This window comes from Arachis hypogaea, chromosome 9, assembly GCF_003086295.3.
Source record: "Arachis hypogaea cultivar Tifrunner chromosome 9, arahy.Tifrunner.gnm2.J5K5, whole genome shotgun sequence".
Taxonomy (NCBI): domain Eukaryota; kingdom Viridiplantae; phylum Streptophyta; class Magnoliopsida; order Fabales; family Fabaceae; genus Arachis; species Arachis hypogaea.
In genome coordinates, this window is record NC_092044.1 from 25,413,805 (window position 1) to 25,419,751 (window position 5,947).

The 5,947-nt window shown below is 41.9% G+C and overlaps 1 non-coding gene across 1 annotated transcript; it reads right to left on the reverse strand.

Moving 5' to 3' along the window:
* Positions 1–421: 421 nt before the first annotated feature.
* LOC112713318 (small nucleolar RNA R71) lies at positions 422–529 on the reverse strand. The gene has a single exon (XR_003158291.1). It is a non-coding gene; the product is annotated as a small nucleolar RNA R71 (small nucleolar RNA).
* Positions 530–5,947: the final 5,418 nt, after the last annotated feature.

Below are 5,947 nucleotides of genomic sequence, written 5' to 3' on the forward strand. Positions count from 1 at the left end.
CAAAGAAGAAGAACAAATGGCAGCCGAAAACAACAACAATGCCAACAATGCAAGGAAGGTGCTGGGTGACTTTACTGCACCTACTCCCGACTTCTATGGGAAAAGCATCTCTATCCCTGCCATTGGAGCAAACAACTTTGAGCTTAAGCCTCAATTAGTTTCTCTAATGCAACAGAAATGCAAGTTCCATGGACTTTCATTGGAAGATCCTCATCAGTTTTTAGCTGAATTCTTGCAAATCTGTGACACAGTCAAGACTAATGGGGTTGACCCTGAGGTCTACAGACTTATGCTATTCCCTTTTGCTGTAAGAGATAGAGCTAGGACATGGTTGGACTCACAACCTAAAGAAAGCCTGGACTCTTGGGAAAAGCTAGTCAATGCCTTCTTGGCAAAGTTCTTTCCACCTCAAAAATTGAGTAAGCTTAGAGTGGAAGTCCAAACCTTCAGACAGAAGGAAGGAGAATCCCTCTATGAAGCTTGGGAAAGATACAAACAATTAATCAGAAAGTGTCCCTCTGATATGCTTTCTGAATGGAGCATCATAGGTATTTTCTATGATGGTCTCTCTGAACTATCCAAGATGTCTTTGGATAGCTCTGCTGGAGGATCTCTTCATTTGAAGAAGACGCCTACAGAAGCTCAAGAGCTAATTGAAATGGTTGCAAATAACCAATTCATGTACACTTCTGAAAGAAATCCTGTGAACAATGGGACTAGTCAGAAGAAAAGAGTTCTTGAGATTGACACTCTGAATGCCATATTGGCTCAGAACAAAATATTGACTCAAAAAGTCAATATGATTTCTCAAAGTCTGTCTGCAATGCAAAATGCACCAAGCAGTACTAAGGAGGCTTCATCTGAGGAAGAAGCTTATGATCTTGAGAACCCTTCAATGGAAGAGGTGAATTACATGGGAGAACCCTATGGGAACACCTATAATCCTTCATGGAGAAATCATCCAAATTTCTCATGGAAGGATCAACAGAGACCTCAACAAGGTTTCAACAATAATAATGGTGGAAGAAACAGGTTTAGCAATAACAAGCCTTTTCCATCATCTTCTCAGCAACAGACAGAGAGTTCTAAGCAGAATAACTCTGACTTAGCAACCATGGTCTCTGATCTAATCAAAATCACTCAAAGTTTCATGATTGAAACAAGGTCTTCCATTAGAAATTTGGAGGGACAAGTGGATCAGCTGAGCAAGAAAATTACTGAACTCCCTCCTAGTACTCTTCCAAGCAATACAGAAGAAAATCCAAAAGGAGAGTGCAAGGCCATCAACATGGCCGAATTTTGGGAGGAAGGAGAGACAGTGAATGCCACTGAGGAAGACCTCAATGGACGTCCACTGGCCTCCAATGAGTTCCCCAATGAGGAACCATGGGAATCTGAGGCTCAAAATGAGACCATAGAGATTCCATTGGACTTACTTCTGCCATTCATGAGCTCTGATGAGTATTCTTCCTCTAAAGAGGATGAGTATGTCACTGAAGAGCAAGTTGCTAAATACCTTGGAGCAATCATGAAGCTAAATGACAAGTTATTTGGAAATGAGACTTGGGAGGATGAACCCCCTTTGCTCACCAAAGAACTGGATGACTTGTCTAGGCAGAAACTGCCTCAAAAGAGACAGGATCCTGAGAAGTTTTCAATACCTTGTACCATAAGCACCATGACCTTCAACAAGGCCTTGTGTGACTTAGGGTCAAGTGTAAACCTCATGCCTCTCTCTGTAATGGAGAAGTTAGGGATCTCTGAGGTGCAAGCTACAAAAATCTCACTAGAGATGGCAGACAATTCAAGAAAACAAGCCTATGGACTTGTAGAGGATGTTCTGGTTAAAGTTGAAGACCATTACATCCCCACTGATTTCATAGTCCTAGAGACTGGGAAGTGCATGGATGAATCCATCATCCTTGGCATACCCTTCCTAGCCACAGCAAGGGCTGTGATTGATGTTGATAGAGGAGAGTTGATCATTCAAGTGAATGAAGAATCCTTGGTGTTTAAGGCTCAAGGATATCCCTCTGTCATCATGGAGAGGAAGCAAGAAGAGCTTCTCTCAAAACAGAGCCAAACAGAGCCCCCACAGTCAAACTCTAAGTTTGGTGTTGGGAGGCCACAACCAACTTCTAAGTTTGGTGTTGAACCCCCACATTCAACCTCTAAGTTTGGTGTTGGGAGGTTCCAACATAGCTCTGAGCATTTCTGAGGCTCCATGAGAATCCTCTGTCAAGCTAATGACATTAAAGAAGCGCTTGTTGGGAGGCAACCCGATGTTTTATATTTAACTATTTTCTTTTGTTATTTTATATTTTTAGGTTGATGATCATGAGAAGTCACAAAATCAATGAAAAAAGCAAAAACAGAATGAAAAACAGGAAGAAAAACAGCACACCCTGGAGGACGCACCTACTGGCGTTTAAACGCCAGTAAGGTTAGCAGATGGGCGTTTAACGCACAGTCTGGCACCATTCTGGGCGTTTAACGCCAGAAAGGGGCACCAGACTGGCATTAAACGCCAGAAAAGGGCAAGAAGCTGGCGTTAAACGCCAGAAATGGGCACCAGCCCGGCGTTTAACGCCAGAAATGGCTAAAAACGCAATTTTGCTTGCCATTTGGTGCAGGGATGACTTTTCCTTGACACCTCAGGATCTGTGGACCCCACAGGATCCCCGCCTACCCCACCACTCTCTCTCTTCTCCACCCATTCACCCAAAAGCCCTTCACCTATCAAATCCCATCTTTCTCTTCACCACTCACATCCATCCTTCATAAAACCCCACCTACCTGACCATTCAAATTCAAACCACTTTCCCACCCAAACCCACCCATACATGACCGAACCCTACCCTTCCCCCACTCCTATATAAACCCTCCTTAACTCCTTCATTTTCACACAACATACACACCACTTCTACCCTTTTTTGGCCGAACACAAAGCCATTCCCTTCTTCCTCATTTCTTCTTCTTCTACTTTCTTCTTTCTTCTTTTGCTCGAGGACGAGCAAACCTTTTAAGTTTGGTGTGGTAAAAGCATTGCTTTTTGTTTTTCCATAACCATTTATGGCATCCAAGGCCGGAGAAACCTCTAGAAAGAGGAAAGGGAAGGCAAAAGCTTCCACCTCCGAGTCATGGGAGATGGAGAGATTCATCTCAAGGGTGCATCAAGACCACTTCTATGAAGTTGTGGCCTTGAAGAAGGTGATCCCCGAGGTCCCTTTTTCACTCAAAAAGAGTGAATATCTGGAGATCCGACATGAGATCCGAAGAAGAGGTTGGGAAGTCCTTACCAACCCCATTCAACAAGTCAGAATCTTGATGGTTCAAGAGTTCTATGCCAATGCATGGATCACCAAGAACCATGATCAAAGTGTGAACCCGGACCCAAAGAATTATCTTACTATGGTTCGGGGAAATACTTGGATTTTAGTCCGGAAAGTGTAAGGTTGGCATTCAATTTGCCCATGATGCAAGGAGATGAACACCCTTACACTAGAAGGGTCAACTTTGATCAAAGGTTGGACCAAGTCCTCACAGTCATATGTGAAGAGGGCGCCCAATGGAAGAGAGATTCAAGAGGGAAGCCGGTTCAATTGAGAAGGCATGACCTCAAACCCGTGGCTAGAGGATGGTTGGAGTTTATCCAACGCTCAATCATCCCCACTAGCAACCGGTCCGAAGTTACCATAGACTGGGCTATCATGATTCATAGCATCATGATTGGAGAAGGAATATAAGTTCATGAGGTTATAGCTCAAGAGCTTTATAAGGTGGCGGACAAGCCCTCTACCTTGGCAAGGTTAGCCTTCCCTCATCTCATTTGTCACCTCTGTTATTCAGTTGGAGTTGACATAGAGGGAGACATCCCTATTGTTGAGGACAAGCCCATCACTAAGAAGAGGATGGAGCACACAAGAGACCCCACTCATCATGAGATCCCTGAGATACCTCAAGGGATGCACTTTCCTCTACAAAACTATTGGGAGCAACTAAACACTTCCCTAGGAGAATTGAGTTCCAACATGGGACAACTAAGGGTGGAGCATCAAGAACACTCCATCATCCTCCATGAAATTAGAGAAGATCAAAGAATCATGAGAGAGGAGCAACAAAGACAAGGAAGAGACATTGAGGAGCTCAAGCACTCCATAGGATCTTCAAGAGGAAGAAAGAGCCGCCATCACTAAGGTGGACCCGTTCTTTAATTTCCTTGTTCTTTATTTTCCTGTTTTTCGAATTTTAATGCTTATGTTTGTCCATGTTTGTGTCTTGTGATCATTAGTGTCTTAGTGTCTATGCCTTAAAGTTATGAATGTCCTATGAATCCATCACCTTTCTTGAATAAAAAAACGTGCTTAATTGAAAAAGATAAGAATTGCATGAATTTTGAATTTTATAACAGTTTAATTATTTTGATGTGGTGGCAATACTTTTGTTCTCTGAATGTATGCTTAAACAGTGCATATGTCTTTTGAATTTGTGGTTCATGAATGTTGGCTCTTGAAAGAATGATGAAAAAGGAGACATGTTACTGAAGATCTGAAAAATCATAAAAATGATTCTTGAAGCAAGAAAAAGCAGTGAAAAAAAAAAGAAAAAAGAGGGAAGAAAAGAAAACGAAAAAAAAGAGAAAAAGAAAGAAATAAAGTTGTGATCCAAGGCAAAAAGAGTGTGCTTAAGAACCCTGGACACCTCTAATTGGGGACTCTAGCAAAGCTGAGTCACAATCTGAAAAGATTCACCCAATTATGTGTCTGTGGCATGTATGTATCCGGTGGTAATACTGGAAGACAGAGTGCTTTGGGCCACGGCCAAGACTCAATAAGTAGCTGTGTTCAAGAATCATCATACTTAACTAGGAGAATCAATAACACTATCTGGATTCTGAGTTCCTAAAGAAGCCAACCATTCTGAATTTCAAAGGATAGAGTGAGATGCCAAAACTGTTCAGAGGCAAAAAGCTAAAAGCCCCGCTCATCTAATTAATACTGATCTTCATAGATGTTTTTGGAATTCATTGCATATTCTCTTCTTTTTATCTTATTTGATTTTCAGTTGCTTGAGGACAAGCAACAATTTAAGTTTGGTGTTGTGATGAGCGGATAATTTGTACGCTTTTTGGCATTGTTTTTAGTATGTTTTTAGTATGATCTAGTTAGTTTTTAGTATATTTTTATTAGTTTTTAGTTAAAATTCACTTTTCTGGACTTTACTATGAGTTTGTGTGTTTTTGTGATTTCAGGTATTTTTTGGCTGAAATTGAGGGACCTGAGCAAAAATCTGATTCAGAGACTGAAAAGGACTGCAGATGCTGTTGGATTCTGACCTCCCTGCACTCGAAGAGGATTTTCTGGAGCTACAGAAGCCCAATTGGCGCGCTCTCAATGGCGTTGGAAAGTAGACATCCTGGGCTTTTCAGCAATATATGATAGTCCATACTTTGCCCAAGATTTGATGGCCCAAACCGGCGTTCAAAGTCACCCTCAGGAATTCCAGCGTTAAACGCCGGAACTGGCACCAAATTGGGAGTTAAACGCCCAAACTGGCACTAAAGCTGGCGTTTAACTCCAGAAGGAGTCTCTACACGAAAATGCTTCATTGCTCAGCCCAAGCACACACCAAGTGGGCCCGGAAGTGGATTTTTATGTCATTTACTCATCTCTGTAAACCTTAGGCTACTAGTTTTCTATAAGTAGGACCTTTTACTATTGTATTGAGATATCTGGGTAGCTATCTTCATTTTGATGCTATCTTAGATCATTGGGAGGCTAGCCATTCGGCCATGCCTAGACCTGGTTCTTATGTATTTTCAACGGTGGAGTTTCTACACACCATAGATTAAGGTGTGGAGCTCTGCTGTACCTCGAGTATTAATGCAATTACTATTGTTCTTCTATTCAATTCCGCTTGTTCTTGTTCTAAGATATCACTTGTTCTT